Source organism: Trichomycterus rosablanca, chromosome 6 (genome assembly GCF_030014385.1).
Source record: "Trichomycterus rosablanca isolate fTriRos1 chromosome 6, fTriRos1.hap1, whole genome shotgun sequence".
NCBI lineage: Eukaryota > Metazoa > Chordata > Actinopteri > Siluriformes > Trichomycteridae > Trichomycterus > Trichomycterus rosablanca.
In genome coordinates this window covers 46,204,041-46,224,828 of record NC_085993.1, presented here as the reverse complement: position 1 = coordinate 46,224,828, position 20,788 = coordinate 46,204,041, and the positions used below count along the sequence as shown (strand labels likewise).

At 38.6% G+C, this 20,788-nt stretch overlaps 1 protein-coding gene across 2 annotated transcripts in view; it reads left to right on the top strand.

The window, feature by feature from the left end:
* Positions 1–20,788, top strand: part of negr1 (neuronal growth regulator 1) — a 329,263-nt gene that overhangs the window by 239,719 nt on the left and 68,756 nt on the right. The window lies entirely within an intron of this gene.

Genomic DNA, 20,788 nt, shown 5'->3' with positions numbered 1-20,788 from the left:
ATGGTAAATAATATTGATCAAAAATGAAACCAGTTCACTCCAAAAGGAGGATTTTGAAGTGTCCGTCCTAGCGTTACGTGAATGGAGGACTGGCAGCTTCTTTATTATGCAAGTGCATTACTACGACACTACCACGCTCGGTAACATTATGTTAACAAACCGCAAATAAAAAACGGTGGCAAGTCCGACATTAAAACGTTTGTTCTACCAGTCAAGTCTCAACATGAACTAGAATTTGCGTTAACGGCACTAATTTTTATAATCGCGTTAAATTGAGATTGCGTTAATGCGTTATTATCGCGTTAACTTTGACAGCCCTAATATAAATGTAATCTTGGTTACTATTATTTTTTCTCTAAATATATGGATACCATGAAAAAATACATTAAAAAGAAGGTCTGTCTAAATAGAGAGATCAGCCTACCCATGTTCATTCGAAGCTCAGCTAATTAGGCTTCCTGCTCCAGGCTGTTTGCTCCAGGCTGTTGTACTAATTCTACTTACATACTATTGTGATTGTTTACATTATTTAGATTTTTCTTTGGTTAATTGCTAACATTGTATTGATTTAACAGAAACGTTGATAATGAAAACACACTCAGGACTAAATCAGTACCCTGTGGGGTAATGCCTGCGGGTAAAAGGTAAAGGCCTGCGTCTGATTGTATACCACATGGGGTGCATCCCAAAACACTAAAGGATGTTTTTTCTAATCCTACTTTTCTTTGTTCAACCTGTGATCCAATAATCAATCGAGTTTAACCATCTCAAGGACGTCTGAATTTGCTAAATGCTCTTTGATAAATCTAGGAGACTGGAGGTTTGGAGATAATGATACATTAGCATATCTTGCACTGAAGACCATGTATATGGCTCAGAAGGAAAATTGGTATCATTGCTTTACATTTTAGAGACCCAGCCAGATAATAAATTTTTAAAGCATCCCCATAATCTAGTCGTATCCAATTACTAGGGCTGGCACCGATCCGATACTCTGTATTGGTCTGATATTGGCCCAAATTACTGGATCGAATATCGGAAGAAAAAAAAATGTGTAATCCGATCCGATACTGTTGCTTAATGTAAATAACACTTAATGTAAATAACACTTAATGTAAATAACACTTAATGTAAATAACACTTAATATAAATAACACTTAATGTAAATAACACTTCATGTAAATAACACTTCATGTAAATAAGGCCGTTGTTTGTGTGTAAAGCAAATAACACACAAAGATCCGTTCCAACAGAGCGCCGTTTATTTCCAGCTCATTCGGCAACTGCCGTAACAAGGTGCATCTTGATGACATCATTAACATGTGCCACTGATCTACAACTCATCTGCAACAGCCATTCAGAAATTAAAACACACTGATCTACTTCAATTTTTAGCATTTGAAAAAAACATCTACTACTGCCACATCTAAAACACTGTTTAAACACAATAAAAATCACTTTATAAATGATAAATCGCTCACCTGAGATAAAGAACCTATCTTGTCCCGGCTTGGAGATCTCTCACATCCTCAACGATTAATCCATCAGTGTTATGAAATAAAACAAACTACACCGTTTCCCGTTTAGCCACAGACGTCCTCTTCACAATCCAGCAGGGTTTAATAATCTAAAAACGTGACAGAACTTTAACGGAAAATCTCAACTCTGCGTCAATTCTATTTGGTTCACCGCGTTTGATTGACATCCACATCTTCCAATTGTAGACATTTTGGATGACACGCCGTAAAGGGAGATGTGCCACGTGAACAACAGCTCGAACTAAAGTGAAACCAAAAATGCTGCTAAATGTTCTGTGTGTAAAAGGGAAAATAAAAACAGCAGTTTTGCAGAAGTGTGATGTTGTAGGTTCTGTATTTATTCCTTTAGAATATTTGTTTCACAGTCTGAGCATTGTTATTTAGATAGCTAGTTTAACCATGGTGCATTGAGACGTGTATTATTACTGCTTAGTTGTTTGAGAGGAGAAATGACGGTATCGGTTTGGTATCGGTATCGGCCCTACCAATTACCTGACCATATTTCACTTATACTGCTGCAGACCTTCACTCCTGACCGAGGAGGGTTTTAACTAATACAAGCCCCCTCCTACATGTGTGCAATAGCTGACCACTTATTTTTAGATGGAGATTTGAATTGCACACAGAGAGTCATGCACTAATCTCCATTATAACCTGTAGCATTGTGCAAGCGCCATTGCCCGGCCAGCAGGGGTCGTAATTGTGGCAGTTATGAGGAAACCTTCCAGCCTCCACCCCTCCTTCCCCCAGACAAGCCAATTATGTCTGTGTAGGCACCCAAACGGCATTTTTTTCCTTCTTTTCTTTTCTTTTTTATTTATTTATTGTTTTTAAATACGATGGCAAAAGGACATGAAAGTGTTTCACTTTGTGTAATCATGAATATTTATAGATCCTGACATTTTAATTAGCATAAAAGATGTATAGATGTTCTTTGACCTTTATTTTTTTCTTAGACATTATAAAAACTACACATTATTATTCCACATAAACAAATCTAATGACCTGTTCATGGGCACTTTAAAGCATTCTGATGCTACACTGCAATTTATGACTCGCTGTGTGAAACACGGTGTTATTTCAGAAGTAAATGAAATCTCTGGCTCTGTAATGTGCTTTGCTATGCACGTGAAAACTGTTTGTCCAGCATGCACACAAAGACGCTGTTATGGAATATTAGATTGCTTCTACTGTGACCGTCTTTCAGTTTGGAAAATAATCGGGTTCTGTGAATGGTTGTGTGTATACAATAATCTATGTGTTCACACAGTTCGATCAGCCATAACATTAAAACCACCTCCCTGTTTCTACACCCACTGTCCATTTTATCAGCTCCACTTACCATATAGAAGCATACAGAAACAAATGGACTACAGTCAGTAATTGTAGAACTACAAAGTGCTTCTATATGGTAAGTGGAGCTGATAAAATGGACAGTGAGTGTAGAAACAAGGAGGTGGTTTTAATGTTATGGCTGATCGGTGTATGCATATTCAAGAGGTTCCTCAGCAGCACGGCTGCAAATCCAGGAAATAGAGCCAAGTGCTTAAATCAATAGAACAGAAAGCCTCAGTAAAGTGGGTTTGTATTACAGAAACAGAGGAAGAACGATGCTGCATAATGTCCTGCATTGTACTTCCCTTGCGTGCCAGCAGACAAAAAAAAACTCTCAAATGAGTTTTCATGCAGCTGTTTATAGCCCAAATTCTGCTCCAGTTTTATTTTGTTTTGCTTCTCACCCTAATTCTGCTTCCCAACATTATTTTTTTCATTATTTTAATTTTGGCTCTGGTTTATTCCGCCTGACTTTTCACAGTTAATGGCTGAACTGCTCCCTAGTAGTGAACACACTGTTGCGAAGCGTACAGTAGTTTTGATGAAAATATCCAAGTCCTCTGTTGAGTAACACGGCGTATGTAATTTCATTTCTTCACTTTCTCTAAGAGCCTCGTTCTCACGTTTAAAATCCTGCAATTCAATAGAAACTCCTGGGATCACAATTTGCTAAAAGGGTTTTCTACAGAACATTGGGTGATTAGTGGACTCAGATGTATAATTGTGTCGTATTCTGAGTGGAGTTCTCTGCACATAGTGGGGAATTAACGCTACAACTGGGTACCTAAGTATCCAGATTTCAAATATATGCCATATTGTCAAAAGTGTGTGGACACCCTCTTAATGAAAGAGGTCAGGTGTTCCAGCTACATGCAGTTTTACATTTACATTTTTAGCATTTAGTAGACGCCTTTATCCAAAGCGACTTACATTACAGTTTAAGCAATTGAGGGTTAAGGGCCTTGCTCAAGGGCCCAACAGCAGCAGCCTGGCAGTGGTGAGGCTTGAACCAGTGACCCTCTGATTGCTAGTCCAGTACCTTAACCACTAGGCTACAGCTTGCCCCTTTGTTTTGATGTGTACAATCAATTACAGTGGTTTATTAGGATTTTAACGTCATGTTTTACACTTTGGTTACATTCATGACAGGAACAGTAGTCACTCATTACACAAGCTTCATCAGTTCACAAGGTTATATCGAACACAGTCATGGACAATTTAGTATCTCCAGTTCACTTCACTTGCATGTCTTTGGACTGTGGGAGGAAACCGGAGCACCCGGAGGAAACCTACGCAGACATGGGGAGAACATGCAAACTCCACACAGAAAGGACCCGGACCACCCCACCTGGGGATCGAACCCAGGACCTTCTTGCTTTGAGGCGACAGTGCTACCCACTTAGCCACCATGCCGCCTCAATTACAGTGGTACCTTGTAACTCGACGTCCCTTAAACTCGAAATCTTTGAAACTCAACGCCCTTCATTAAGAAATTTGTACCCTTAAACTCGGCATTTCCCTTAAACTCGACGAAGTTGTGACTGACGCTTTGTTCAGCACTGGCTTTTTGACGTCAAGTGCGAATATGAGAAGAATCTGCATTTGTGTGGAATAATCGTCAGATCCACTCTGTAAGTGTCCACATGCATCTGTGTCAAAAACATATAAAACATATAAAATAACATATAAAATATATGCAGTTCCACGGGACCATGAAACGCATTAACAGGTTTCCCAAACATCCTTATGGAAAAAACCCTGAAACTCAACGCTTTTGAAACTCGTAGACGTCAATTTTCAAGGTGCCACTGTATATCAAATCAACTTTATACTTCCAACTTTGCAACAGTTTAAGCAAGGCTCTTTTTGTTAAAGCAAGGTCTATAAATATATTTTTTGATTTTTTTGAAGTTTGGTGTGGAGTAAGAGCGGTCTCCACTGAACCCTGGCTTCAACCCCATTAAACACCTTTGGGATGAATCGGAATGTTTATTTTGAGCCAGGCCTTTTTGTACAGTATTAGTGATTCAACAAATGCTTTATTAACTGAATGACCTCAAACTTTCCCAGACTTACTTATATTCTTTGGAAAGCCTTTCCAGAAGAGTGATGGTTGTTACAGCTACAATTAAAAATGCCCATGTTTTTAAAATAGGACATTCAACTAGCTCATAGTCGGGTGTTCACATATTTTTTAGCGATCTGTAAGTCCTGTATCTCTGGATGTAGGTACGATGATGCATGTGCTGGGCCTGCAGGCAGATTTTTTTTTTCTTTTTTACAAAACACAGGTGTATCTAACATATGCAGTTTTCACATTAGCAGCTTGTATTCTTTTTTCCTCATGCAGTCTGCAGTCTGGTGACGAGCAGCATCCAGCGAGACTCTCTGATGTGTGCTGGCAATAATATTTCACCTGGAAAATCACGTTCATATAATATAACATGAACATGAGGCTACAGAAATACATATTAAATAGTATCAAATATAAAAGGTTTTGTTCCAAAAACGTCATCAATAAATCATAATTTCCTTTTTTATGTTATTTTTTTTAAATATACATTTATTTATGCACTTCACTTTAAAATAGATTTTCTTTTCCTTTCCAGTCACTTCAGTTACTTTGTTTAGAGTAACATGTCTGTATGTTGTAAATAACCTAATAATTAAATATTCACAAAAAAAATTGCTTTACATTCAATGTGCTCACATTGAATTGTTGGTTACAAATAGACTAACGTGTGTGTGTGTGTGTGTGTGTGTGTGTGTGTGTGTGTATGACATACATATATACGTGTATAATGTATTTGGGCTAGACGAGACAAGAGTGGGCGGACACATGCAGAGATGTATAACAAAAGATATATAATAATAACAAAAGAAACAAAACACAGTACAGGTTTGCACAAGACAAATCACACACACATGAACTAAGCTAAATGCTAAATGCTAACACCAATCTAAACATACTTGAATAATGCTAAAGCTACACTAATGCTAATTGCTAAGCACATGAAATCTTAACCCTAAGCTAAGCTAATGTTAAACATAAACTGGACTAAGACAAAGAGCATGAACAAGACAAGAGCCTAACCAAACCAAACCATACTCCTGACAAAACCAAATCAAACCAAAAGTCAAAATCAAAATAACACGAGCAAGAACCTAACCAACATGTCAAATCTCCAAAAACTGATCCATTTACCTCCTTAAATGCCCTGAACATTTTCCCTAAACACAGTTCAGCCTGTGTATAATGAAAAAGACCTATCATGATGAAGAGCGTCACCTTGAGACAAAAAACAAATTTTTCTTTAACATGTGCTCCCGGAGTTCCAGGTTCCAGGAGCACATAGAGGCTGGAATCGTGACTAATATCAAGGGTATATCAAGGTTTTTTTTTCAGAGGCCCCAGAGGTTTTTTTTTCCTTTTAGAGGTGTTCTTTACAAGGGATTCCCTTCTTTTAATAAAAATGCTAAGATTGAATCAGTGAATTTAAATTATGATGAAAAGTGAATGAATAAAAAAATGATATTTTAGGCTTCAGGATTTCCCAGACGTGAAGCTCGGCCGACAGGGAGGGCCCTGTCTCTCCTAATAAAATGGAAGGGATATCACATAGCAATGATTAAACAGTTCTGTGCGAGGTGAAAATTAATTTTTGGTGTTAATTGAGCTGAGCTCTCTTCCAGACCATCAAATTGACTGATGATCAGAAGCGTCCGATGTAGACTATCAAAGTTCAGTGATTATAATGTGATTTGAAATTGATTCTGTCCAACCCACTCAGAACATAAAAAGCACTGAGTGTTAAACTGTAAATGAGTTCATTTCATCGCAGGGAGGCTGTGTTTGGTCATAGATCATGTGATGGCTGAAATGAACAGAACAGAGGAGAGAAGATGTGGTTCTAACAGTATTTTACTTTACAAATGAACATTAGAACAATATAAGACTTTTTCATCACTGACCTACACATTTCATTCTTTACATTTTTATTAAGCACCTTGGTTTACGTTTTATTTACACTATATTGCCAAAAGTATTCGCTCATCTGCCTTCACACGCACATGAACCTGAGTGACTCCCATTCTTAATCCATAGGGTTTAATATGATGTCGGCCCAGCCTTTGCAGCTATAACAGCTTCAACTCTTCTGGAAAGGCTTTCCACAAGGTTTAGGAGTGTGTTTATGGGAATTTTTGACCATTCTTCCAGAAGCGCATTTGTGAGATCAATGTGTGATTTGTCACTCCAGAGAACACGTCTCCACTGCTCTAGAGTCCAGTGGAGGTGTTCTATACACCACTGCATCCGACGCTTTGCATTGTTGATGTAAGGCTTGGATGCAGCTGCTCAGCCATGGAAACCCATTCCATGAAGCTCTCTACGCACTGTTCTTGAGCTAATCTGAAGGCCACATGATGTTTGGAGGTCTGTAGCGATCGACTCTGAAGAAAGTTGGTGACCTCTGCGCACTATGCGCCTCAGCATCCGCTGACCCCGCTCTGTCATTTTACATGGCTACCACTTCGTGGCTGAGTTGCTGTCATTCCCAACCACTTCCACTTTGTTATAAAAGGTGCTTGGTTTTATACACCTGTGGTCATGGAAGTGATTGGAACACCTGAATTCAATGATTTGGGTGGGTGAGTGAATTCTTTTGGCAATAAAATGTATATTTCATGAGATGTGCTGTACGCTGCACAGTAGCGTAGTGGGTTGCCCTGTCGTCTCACAGCAAGAAGGTTCTGGGTTTGATTCCTCAGTCGGGCGACCGACTGTGTGTGTGTGTGTGTGTGTGTGTCTGTGTGTGTGTGTGCCGCGAGATGGACTGGTTACCTGTCCAGTGTTTCAAATGATTTAGACTAGGTCTGGCACCGATCCGATACTCTGTATCGAAATTTGTCTGATATTGGCCCAAATTACTGGATCGGATATTGGAAGGACAAAAAAAACTTGTAATCCGATCTGATACTGTTGCTTAATGTAAATAACACTTAATGTAAATAACACCTAATGTAAATAACACTTAATGTAAATAACACCTAATGTAAATAACACCTAATGTAAGTAACACCTAATGTAAGTAACACTTAATGTAAATAACACTTAATGTAAATAACACTTAATGTAAATAACACCTAATGTAAATAACACTTAATGTGAATAACACCTAATGTAAATAACACCTAATGTAAATAACACCTAATGTAAGTAACACTTAATGTAAATAACACCTAATGTAAATAACACCTAATGTAAGTAACACTTAATGTAAATAACACTTAATGTAAATAACACTTAATGTAAATAACACTGTAAATAACACCTAATGTAAATAACACTTAATGTAAATAACACTTAATGTAAATAACACTTAATGTAAATAAGGCCATTGTTTGTGTGTAAAGCAAATAACACATGAAGATCCGTTCCAACAGAGTGCCGTTTATTGCCAGCTCACTCGGCAACTTATATATTATACAAGGTGCATCTTGATGACATCAATAACATGTGCCACTGATTTACAACTCATCTGCTACAGCCATTCAGAAGTAAAAACACACTGATCTACTTAAACTTTTAGCATTTTAAAAAATCATCTACTACTGCCACATCTAAAAACACTGTTTAAACACAATAAAAATCACTTTATAAATGATAAATTGCTCACCTTAGATAAAGAAAACCTATCTTGTCCCGGCTTGGAGATCTCTCACATCCTCAACGATTAATCCATTATGGATGGTGTTATGAAATAAAACAAACTACACCATTTCCCATTTAGCCACAGACGTCCTTTTCAAAATCCAGCAGGGTTTAATCATCTAAAAACGTGACAGAACTTTAACGGAAAATCTCAACTCTGCGTCAATTCTAATTGGTCCATCGCGTTTGATTGACATCCACATCTTTTAATTGTAGACACTTTGGATGACACGCCATAAAACGAGATGTGCCACATGAACAACAGCTCGAACTAAAGTGAAACCAAAAATGCTGCTAAATGTTCTGTGTGTAAAAGTAAAAATAACAACAGTATAAGTGTGATGTTGTAGGTTCTGTATTTATTCCTTTATTTGTTTCACAGTCTGAGCATTGTTATTTAGATAGCTAGTTTAACCATGGTGCATTGAGACGTGTATTATTACTGCTCAGTTGTTTGAGAGGAGAAATGACGGTATCAGATTGGTATCGGTATCGGCAGTTACTCAATTTGCAGTATCGGTATCGGACACGAAAAAGTGGTATCGAGCCAGCCCTAATTCAGATCCACCGCGACCCTAAGCAGGATGAAGGAGTGGTAAAACAGACAGTAAATTAATGAGTGAGTTGTACTGTAGGCTTTTTGAGTTGCCTCTTTACTTTTTTTCCCTCCCACGGCTGTTGATATTTTGCCTATAAAATGTGATCTGCTTTATTTTATACGAAACTTGAACAGTTCTACACTTTGTGTATATTTAGCTGATCATTTCCACTTAAATTAGCAACTGTGAAAAGAATTTGCAGATTTTTGTAGTTGCTTTCATGACAGTTGTGAGGTGTGAAAGTTGTGTGCACGGAAAAACATATTTATTAAGTGCCGTTAAGTCAGTTCCAACTCCTGGCAACCACAGTATTACTATAGTCATGAGTTCACACGATATTTTTAGTGGCCTTCCAGTATACTAATAATTATTATACTAATAATCTGCCAAGTAGTACTTATGTAGTACAAACTATATTTTTATCACTTATTGTTTTATTTTAGTTAAATATCATATATTTTTTCACCCATTAAGGATTTTCTTAAAGATTGTTTTACCTTATTCAAAAGATGATACGTTTTTTTTAAACAGTGAGATGTGTATTTAGTGATTTATTAAAATTTTGTTTCTTTTATAGAATTATAACTATTATTTAAATGTAATTTCCAGAAAAGTTGGAACATTTTGTAAAATCTTTTAAGTCTTTTAAAGTTTTATTAAACTGAAAAGGTTGTCATTTTATTTTATTTACGTATTTATTTATGTATTTATTTATTCAATTATATTTAAAAAATAGTACATCTACCAGGTATAACATTATGACCACTGACAGGTTAAGTGAATAACACTGATTATCTCTTCTTCGTGGCTCCTGTTAGTAGGTGGGATATATTAGGCAGCAAGTGAACATTTTATCCTCAAACTTGCTGTGCTAGAAGCAGGAAAAATGAGCAAGCGTAAGGATTTGAGTGAGTTTGACAAGAGCCAAATTGTGATGGCTAGACGACTGGGTCAGAGCATCTCCAAAACTGCAGCTCTTGTGGGGTGTTTCCGGTCTGCAGTGGTCAGTATCTATCAAAAGTGGTCCAAGGAAGGTACAGTGGTAAACCGGCGACAGGGTCATGGGCGGCCAAGGCTCATTGATGCACGTGGGGAGCGAAGGCTGGTCCGTGTGGTCCGATCCAACAGACGAGCTACTGTAGCTCAAATTACTGAACAAGTTAATCCTGGTTCTGATAGAAAGGTGTCAGAGTACACAGTGCATTGCAGTTTGTTGTGTATGGGGCAGCAAAAGGGGGACCAACACAACACAATATAATATTATTAATAATATCACATAATGTTATGCCTAATCGGTGTACATTAATATGTAATTTATATATACTATATAAAATGGTATCAAAAATAGTGTTAACAAAGTTGGGCCTGAGGCATGTTTGCCACTGTGTTATATCACTGTTCATATTAGTTAGTTGGTTTAATATTTACTTAATACAAGATTTTTATCTGTTAACCAGTTTGTGCTCATCATTGCTTTCCACAGAAGACTTATCTGGGCTACAGGCAGCACAGTCAAGCACACACACTTTGTGTCTATGAAACCATGTTGTTATAAAGAGTGACAAATGAAACCTGGCATCAGATGCTGAAATAACCATGGCAGATGTCACCTTGGTGGCAGCGTGTATCTCTCTAAAATCCCAATCTATGCCTGTTCCTCGATGGTACATTCACACATTTGCATGCTACCTATGCTGGGGGTACCCCACACCACGTTTCATCTGTGAGCTCGGATGCAGAGAACTCAGCAGGGTTTCTTCATAATATTTGATGTACGGCTTTCTCTTTGCATAATAGAGTTACAGGTTGCATTTGTGAATGCAGCAACAGTTTTCTGAAGGACTTTAGGGCCCATGTGACTATATTTATCACAGTAGCAAGACAGGTTCTTGTTCAGTGGCATCTAAGGGCTTAAAAGGTCACACACATTCAGCAGCGGTTTCCAACTTCATGGACTGAGATTTCTGTAGATTTCATGGATCTTTTCACACTATTATGTACGGTAGCTGGTGATTTTGCAATATTACATTAAGACGTATTTTTTTTTTAGAAAATGCTTGACAAATCTCTACTGCAAACCTAGTGAATATATTTTTTTATTTAAAATTAGTTTTAACTGTGATGGACTGGCGACCTGTCGCAGTGTCTCCTGCCTTTTATAATTTAACAAAATGAAAATTGTCCAACACTTGTCTTTGTTAAAATAAATAAATAAAAGCAAAAATAAATAAAAAAAAAACAAGGTAAGGCTTAAAGTCTAGGATTCATTGTTTTTAGAATGTAAAATTATTCACCAGTTTGGTAAGAATTTCACTTGGAGACCATTGGAAAATACAGTAGTTTAAATGAACAGTTTACATTAAATTATAATAATTTAAAGGACTAAAATACAGTGACCAAAGGACAGAAACTACAAAGGAGATACAGTGACCGCTAGTGATGTATGTCGCTCTCCAGTCCGTCCATGTGTGCTTTTCCTTCCTTTTCTTTCATTCTTTCTGCTTTTCTTTTGATCAGTCTTCCTAATAATATATGAATGTCCTGTTTTTCCTTCTCTTCTTTTTTTCCTGTAGCAATTATTGAACCCACCACTAGCACTGTCTCAACTAGCGCTGTCTCAACTAGCGCTGTCACAAGTCCAGGTCAGTATATGTCACTGCGCTGTGCAACTTCAGTTAGGGACCCTCAACGCTCTACTAACCAAAAATGACCTCTCCCTCATCGCCTCTATTTTGATTGGCCGGAATACCCGCTGGCATACAGCTTTGTGTGTCTTCACAATGATTTTTTTATTATTATTTCTCTCTTTCTTTCCACTCATGGCACTGCAGAGTGGAGCGCTGTACGCTGTAATGGTACTGTGGTGTGTAACGCTGTTGCCCGGCGGCTTTTCTTAAATGCTGATTGCTTTTTTCCAGCTTCCCCACCATTCTCTGCTTAGTGCGGTCTGCATGAAGGGTAGGATATCAATAATGCGACTCCTTTCATTTATTTGTCTTCTGCACACTCATTATGTTTCTAACTAAGCAGCAGATCGACCTCATCGCTTGTAAACTCTTTCTCTGGCGCCACTGTGTTTTTTAATGTGACTCTCCTCATAGTAATCTTATTGCAGAAGGAAGTGTGAGTGTGTGTGTGTGTGTGTGTGTGTGTGTGTTAAATGGGGGTGTGAGAGATTCTCGGAAAGCTTGTTCCAAATGTAATCTCTCGGATGGGTTACATTGCTTCCCTCGACGCCTTTTCTTTAGCACGTTAAGCATCGTTGTGTACACGTGTGGAAATAGTCAGATTCAGAATTATTGGTGCTCTTGGTTAAAAGATACTTAAATGTTTAGTAAGTGTTACTGTTCAATAACAAATAAATCTGTTTTTAATATGTTTGTATTTAATACGGACACTGCTAGAAATTCATATGGTTAAAATGTTACTGTAGCATGTACACCGAAGCGTTTAAGAATTCTGAAGTGGTCATCCATGACTTCCTGTTTATGTAGTCTATAAATACAAAGGAACAGTGTGGTCAGATTCCATAAATCAATCAATATAAGAATTACATATTAAACAAATTGTGTTTTGCTTTATAAAGGAGTCAGTTGTAACCAAAATAGCCACAAATCCCAGAGCTGTAATGACTTTTACATCCCCCTTTTGTAAAATTGATATCTAGGGGTACACAAGGGTGTAACAGAGTGAGTGGTGCTCAATGAAAATGAATGAACCTGGTTGACACAAGTGTACTTTTGAGGTAGATTATTAAAGAAAACGTTGAAACAGGTGGACTAATGAACAGTAACAAAGGAAAGAAACAAACAAAGAAGTTACCTGCCTATTTACAACACCAACCTTATCAAAACACAGTGGATGGTGCTTTTCCCTAACCTAGTTTGTCTATACAAAGTTTATGCTAACGTGTATTGTACAGGTGAACATTATTACCTATTACCTGTTTGTTTTGAAGAACGAACAAGATTCTACAGAGGTGTTCAAAATGAGCCATACACTAAGTTTTAGAGATTCCTTTGCGTCACTTAGCAGACACTTTTATTCAAGATGGCTTACAATTATGAGTGAATACAATTCAAGCAGATGAAATTTAAGGGCCTTTTTCAGGGGCACAACAGTGGGAATTACATAATAAACAAATTGTGTTTTGCTTTATAAGGGAGTCAGTTGTAACCAAAATAGCCACAAATACCAGAGCTGTAATGACTGTTACATCCCCCTTTTGTAAGATTGATATCTAGGGGTACACAAGGGTGTAACACAGTGTGGTGCTTAATGGAAATAAAAGTGCCCGGTCAACACAAGTGTACTTTTGAGGTAGTTTATTAAAGGAAAGTAAGAACAAGTGGACGAATGGACAGTGCCAAAAGAAAGAAGGAAACTAAAAGGGTTTCCCTACCTGTTTTCAACACTAAACTAACCAAAAGACAATAGATGGTGCTTTTCACTAGCCTAGTTTGTCTATACAAAGTTTATGCTAACGTGTATTGTATAGGTGCCCATTATTACCTGTTATCTGTTTCTAGAAATTTTTTATTTTTTTTTAGCAGACATTTCTTTAGAAATTTCTTTGTGTCATTTAGCAGACACTTTTATCCAAGGCGGCTTACAGTTATGACTGAATACAATTCAAGCAATTAAGAGTTAAGGGCATCGCTTAGGGGCACAACAGTGGTATCTTGGCAGTGGTGGTGGGGCTTGATCCAGCAAGCTACTAATTACTAGTTCAGCATCTTAACCACTGAGCTACCACTACTCTTCATTTATTACTCAAACAACAAAGTTGGGGAGTAATGCTGATCAGGGTGTTTCTCTCCGTGTACAAGGCTGATCCGCATATGAATTTGCCTCGTGCAGGTAAACAGATGCTGTCGGTACTGCACACGTGTCGGAGGGGGCGTGTGTCAGTCTTGCTCTCCTTAATCAGCAGTGGAGATTAGCATCAGTGGAGAGGAAGCGCAATGTAATTTTTATATATATATATATATATATATATATATTTTTTTTTTTTTTTTTTTTTTTTTGCTATTGCCTTGTAAAGCGTCCTTGGGTCTGTGAAAGGCGCTATAAAAATGTAACTATTATTATTATTATTATTATTATTATTATTATTATTAATCGGGTAACTGGATACAACTAGATTGGGAGGAAAATTGGGAAAACATGCAAAAAAAATACAATTCATTTAAATCCACAGCAATGCTTTAATAACCAGAAAATGAAGATTTTGCTTTGGCCCAATTCCTTGATAAAAACATGTGAGGATCTGGAAGATCTGGAGAGATTTTGTAATGAGTGCTGTCAGATTAAAAACTCATGTATTTGATTTACTACTACAAGCAAAATCTAGCCAAGCATTACAGAAGGAGACTCAGCACTGTTATGTTTTAAATGAAACTTGTTTATGGTACTAAATGCATGAGTGCCAGTAATTGACCACGCAGGCATTTTTCATGACCTTTTTCCCCATCTTTATCACGGGTGCCAATAATTCTGGAGCTGACTGTACGTGTTTGGACTGCGCTGCACTGTGTGTGTACTAAACACCCCATGAGTTATCACTCAGCACAGATCTGTACACATTGTCACGCTCTGTTTTATAGATTATGCAACTACTGTAGGTATCAGCAGGTCTTCTCCTCTCCTCCACCTCTTTATCCGTTCGCTTCAAATGGATATAATTAGCCGTGGGATTTGCTCGTTGCTCGTCGGGATTGCTTCTCAGTTCTTAACTCTGATTTGACTTAAGGCTTGCAGAACAAATGACAATTTCACGGTCCAGTGCGATAGTGGCAGTATCAATCAGAAAGATAAACTGACTCGACGTCCTACTGTTCTTGTTTTTGTTCCTACTTAGAAATTGTATTAATAAGTGATTGTGCTGCGTCATAGACGTGTGGCTTAGAAGTGCTGGAGCAGTTTTACGTTTCTGAATACGAGTTGCATTTTAGTTGACAAAGTATGTAAATGAAGTAGAAAAATGACAGTGTTTAATAACTTTCCACCCCCTGGAAAGGGTGGATTATGGGTATTGTACTGTATGGCAAGCAGCCAGCGACTTCAGACTCGACTCGAACTCGTTACAAATGACTCGGACTCAACTCATGACTTGCATAAAATGACTTGTGGACAACAAAAGTCAGCAACATTAGTTGCGTTAGTTGCGTGTGACAATTATATATATATATATAAATATATGTATATATATATATATATATATATATATATATATATATATATATATATACAGTATATACAGTATATATACATTTATATATATGCTTCGACATCATTCTGATCATGTCACTTCTGCTTTCTAATAATGCTTTGGCCGTCTTAACCCACAACGCATGGGTAAATGTTCCAGCCAGCTTCCGGCGTAGTGATGAAGCGTCGCTCCCTACTTTGAATATGAATCTTACTTAAAATTATAGTGCACGTCACAGTAACAGCTAATGTGAATGAAACGCTACTACAGAATTGGTGCTAATGATTAAAAAAAACACTTCTAATTTTAATTTTTAGTAAGAAATGTTATTTGCATGTTGCAGCGTCACACAGATAATTGTCAATGAAACGCTTGATTGGCTTTCTAACGAGTTCGTGTTTTACTTCACAACCGGGAAAAGTTTGGAGGTTTTTAATTATAAGCACATTTACAAATTAACAGATTATATTTCTAATGGGACACACGGTTATAAATTTAATAGCATCTGGAACAACATAAGCTAAAGTAAGCAGTGGTTATGGATATTTTGGCTGCTGTGCCATAGTTTCCAATGAAAACAAAACATATAAGTTTAAGCTTTTAACTGGTACCTAGGAAAGTAAAGGCACTAAGTAAAATGGCAAAATACAGTTGGTAATTGGCCGCTCAGGTGGCGCAGTGGTAAAAACATACGCTGCAACCAGAGCTGGATCTCGAATACATCGTATCGAACAACATAAGCCTTGCCGGCTGAAGGCTGAGCGGCCACATGAACAACGATTGGCCCGTTGTTCAGATGGGCGGGACTAAGCCGGATATGGGTCTCTCTCTGTCAGACTGGTGCAATTACAATCTCTGCTGGCTGATTAGAGGAGCCTACACAGAGATGAAGAAAGAGTGCTTTTAGGGTGTGTCTCTCTGTACACAACGCTAGGTGGCACAACACTCGTCAATGTGTGGGTGATAAGATGCATACGGCTTGCTGCCCACGTGTCGGAGGGGGCGTGGGTTAGCTTTGATCTCCTCGGTTAGAGCAGGGATCGGCATAGGCGGAAAGGAAGCATGATGCAATCGGGCAATTGGACGTGCTAAAAAGGGGAGAAAATGCATAAAGAAAATACAGTTGCTAATCTGTTGTTGTTTTTTATCTGAACTTACATATTATTTGTTTATTTTTACGCTACATTTCCAATATATGTTTTGTGTATATTATATTGACTCGTGAATTGACTCGGACTCTAGCCTAAAGACTTGTGACTTGACTCGGACTCTAGCCTAAAGACTCGTAACTTGACTCGGACTTGTATTTTGTGACTTGTGAACATCTCTGCAAGCAGCATACAAGAGAGCAATGCACAGCTGTTTTGTATGAAATATATTTATATTACCTCATGCTTTGTTATCACTTCTTTTTTTGATAAAATAATAAAAGGAAGTAATAAAAGGAAGCATGTGAATGGCTGCCTAAAGGGATTTGAGAGATGACAGCCAGGTGAAGAGATTTTTAGGCATAACTAGATTGCTGATTGCAGTGTGGATATAAAAAGTTCTTACATGGATTGATAAATCGTTTGAAGTAAACATAGCCCCGGTTTTCCTCCTTCCTGTGTCTTCGACAGCAATTTGTTCGTCGAGATATTCAAACAGCTGTAATATAGACATTCATCATTCTGCAGACACATTTATTATTTGGATTCTGAGCTGCATTAAACTCAGTTTGAAGTGTCTTACTCTCATATCTAAAGCAGTGGATTCATAAACTCTTGATTTGAACAGATACTTGAAACGGAACAAAGCCTGAGATATTTTTGGATCAGGAACTCACAGCTACAATTCACAAAGCTATTTTAGCACATTTAGCTGATATTTTACACTTTTTTATGAGATTCAGGTGTGGACTATGAGAAATATACAGTCTAACAGTGGACGTGTGTCTACTATTCTATATCAGCTATATATATCACTGACCATCCATAACATTAAAACCACCTCCTTGTTTCTACACTCAATGTCCATTTTATCAGCTCCACTTACCATTTAGAAGCACATACTTTTTTTAACCTGCTTTCTCCCTGTTATTCAATGATCATGACCACCACAGGACCACCACAGAGCAGGTACTATTTGGGTGGTGGATCATTCTCAGCACTGCAGTGACACTGACATGGTGGTGGTGTGTTAGTGTGTGTTGTGCTGGTACGAGTGGATCAGACACAGCAGCGCTGCTGGAGTTTTCAAATACCATGTCCACTCACTGTCCACTCTATTAGACACTCCTACCTAGTTGGTTCACCTTATAGATGTAAAGTCAGAGACGATCGCTCATCTATTGCTGCTGTTTGAGTTGGTCATCTTCTAGACCTTCATCAGTGGTCACAGGACCCTGCCCACGGGGCGCTGGATTTTTTTGGTTGGTGGACTATTCTCAGTCCAGCAGTGACAGTGAGGTGTTTATGAACTCCATCAGTGCTGCTGGGTCTGATCCACGCATACCAGCACAACACACACTAACACACCACCACCATGTCAGTGTCACTGCAGTGCTGAGAATGATCCACCACCTAAATAATACCTGCTCTGTAGTGGTAACAGCTTGAAAGGGGGCTAACAAAGCATGCAGAGAAACAGCTGGACTACAGTCAGTAATTGTAGAACTACAATGTGCTCCTATATGGTAAGTGGAGCTGATAAAATGGACAATGTGTGTAGAAACAAGGAGGTATTGTAATGTTATGGCTGATCTGTATATATATATATATATTATTTTAGTGTGGTGTTCAGTAAGGTACATTTACAATCCCCCGGAATCCAGAAAAAACTGAGGTTTTCTGTCTAGTCTTTGGGGATCCGTCCACATTTCTGTTCTGTCCCCAGCTCTGTACACAGCTAAGCCCAGTATGAAATGCTGCTGGATTGTCATTATCTGTCTCAGGTGTGTTAGGAGCTATAACATGGGAAGAGCTGAGCTCCCACAGGGACTAAAGTGACAACCTCTGTTCTAAAAGTTCCACCTGTCAGACTTTTTATATATCACTGCTAATAAAGGACCAGAGATCCTTACACAGAACTAGTTAGAACAGCTTAACCAGAGCAGGTGAGTTGAGTCATTATATTAGAAAAATGACATTAGAATCTGCGTCATTTCATAAGATGTTAATAAGATGTTATGACAGTTAAGCCTGCAGTATTCCCTTATTATTAATCTGCTCTCGACCATCACCCACTGTCTTACTCACACTCAGAGACAGTTTACATTTGCCATTTCACCTTCTGCATTTTTGGACGGGGTTGGGCGAGAAAAACTGGAGAATCCAGAGAAAACTAAGGCAGACATTACCTGTTAATACACTGATCAGGCCTAACATTATGACCACCTTCCTAATATTGTCTTGGTCCCCCTTTTGCTGCCAAAACACCTCTGACCCGTCGAGACATGGACTCCTAGACCCATGAAGGTCTGCTGTGGTATCTGGCACCAAGATGTTAGCAGTAGATCCTAACTTCTGTAAGTTGTGAGGTGAGGCCTCCATGGATCGAACTTGGTTGACCAGCACATCCCACAGATGCACGATTGGATTGAGATCTGGGGAATTTGAAGGACAAGTCAACACCTCAAACTCGTTGTTGTGCTCCTCAAACCATTCCTAAAGCATTTTTGCTTTGTGGCAGGGCGCATCATCCTGCTGAAAGAGGCCACAGCCATCAGGGAATACCGTTTCCATGAAAGGGTGTACATGATCTGTAACAATGCTTAGGTAGGTGGTACGTGTCAAAATAACATCCACATAGATGGCAGGACCCAAAGTTTCCCAGCAGAACATTGCCCAAAGCATCACACTGTCTCCACCGGCTTGCCTTCTTCCCATAGTGCATCCTGGTGCCATGTGTTCCCCAAGTACAGTGGGGCCAAAAAGTATTTAGTCAGCCACTGATTGTGCAAGTTCTCCTACTTAGAAAGATGAGAGAGGTCTGTAATTTTCATCATAGGTACACTTCAACTATGAGAGACAAAATGAGAAAAAAAAAATCAGAAATCACATTGTAGGATTTTTAAAGAATTTATTTGTAAATTATGGTGGAAAATAAGTATTTGGTCAATAACAAAAGTTCAACTCAATACTTTGTAACATAACCTTTGTTGGCAATGACAGAGGTCAAACATTTCCTGTAAGTCTTCACCAGGTTTGCACACACTGTAGCTGGTATTTTGGCCCATTCCTCCATGCAGATCTCCTTTAGGACAGTGATGTTTTGGGGCTGTCGCTGGGCAACACGGACTCCACAAATTTTCTCTGGGGTGGCTAGGCCACTCCAGGACCTTAAAATGCTTTTTACGGAGCCACTCCTTCGTTGCCCGAGCGGTGTGTTTGGGATCATTGTCATGCTGGAAGACCCAGCCACGTTCCATCTTCAATGCTCTCACTGATGGAAGGAGGTTTTGGCTTAAAATCTCAGGATACATGGCCTCATTCATTCTTCCCTTAACACAGATCAGTCGTCCTGTCCCCTTTGCAGAAAAACAGCCCCAAAGCATGATGTTTCCACCCCCATGCTTCACAGTAGGTATGGTGTTTACTCAGCATTCTTCTTCCTCCAAACACGACAAGTTGAGTTTTTACCAAAAAGTTCCATTTTGGTTTCATCTGACCACATGATATTTTCCCAATCCTCTTCTGGATCATCCATATGCTCTCTGGCAAACTTCAGACGGGTCTGGACATGTACTGGCTTAAGCAGGGGGACACGCCTGGCACTGCAGGATTTGAGTCCCTCTCGGCGTAGTGTGTTACTGATGGTAGCCTTTGTTACTTTGGTCCCAGCTCTCTGCAGGTCATTCATCAGGTCCCTCCGTGTAGTTCTGGGATATTTTGCTCACCGTTCTCATGATCATTTTGACCCCACGGGATCGAGGGAGATTATCAATGGTCTTGTATGTCTTCCATTTTCTTACAATTGCTCCCACAGTTGATTTATTCACACCAACCTGCTTGCCTATTGTAGATTTACTCTTCCCAGCCTGGTGCAGGTCTACAATTTTCTTCCTGGTGTCCTTCGACAGCTCTTTGGTCTTGGCCATGGTTGACTGTTTGAGGCTGTGGACAGGTGTCTTTTATACAGATAACGATGTCAAACAGGTGCCATTAATACAGGTAATGAGTGGAGGACAGAAGAGCTTCTTAAAGAAGAAGTTACAGGTCTGTGAGAGCCAGAAATCTTGCTTGTTTGTTATTGACCAAATACTTATTTTCCACCATAATTTACAAATAAATTCTTTAAAAATCCTACAATGTGATTTCCTGGATTTTTTTTTCTTATTTTGTCTCTCATAGTTGAAGTGTACCTATGATGAAAATTACAGACCTCTCATCTTTCTAAGTAGGAGAACTTGCAC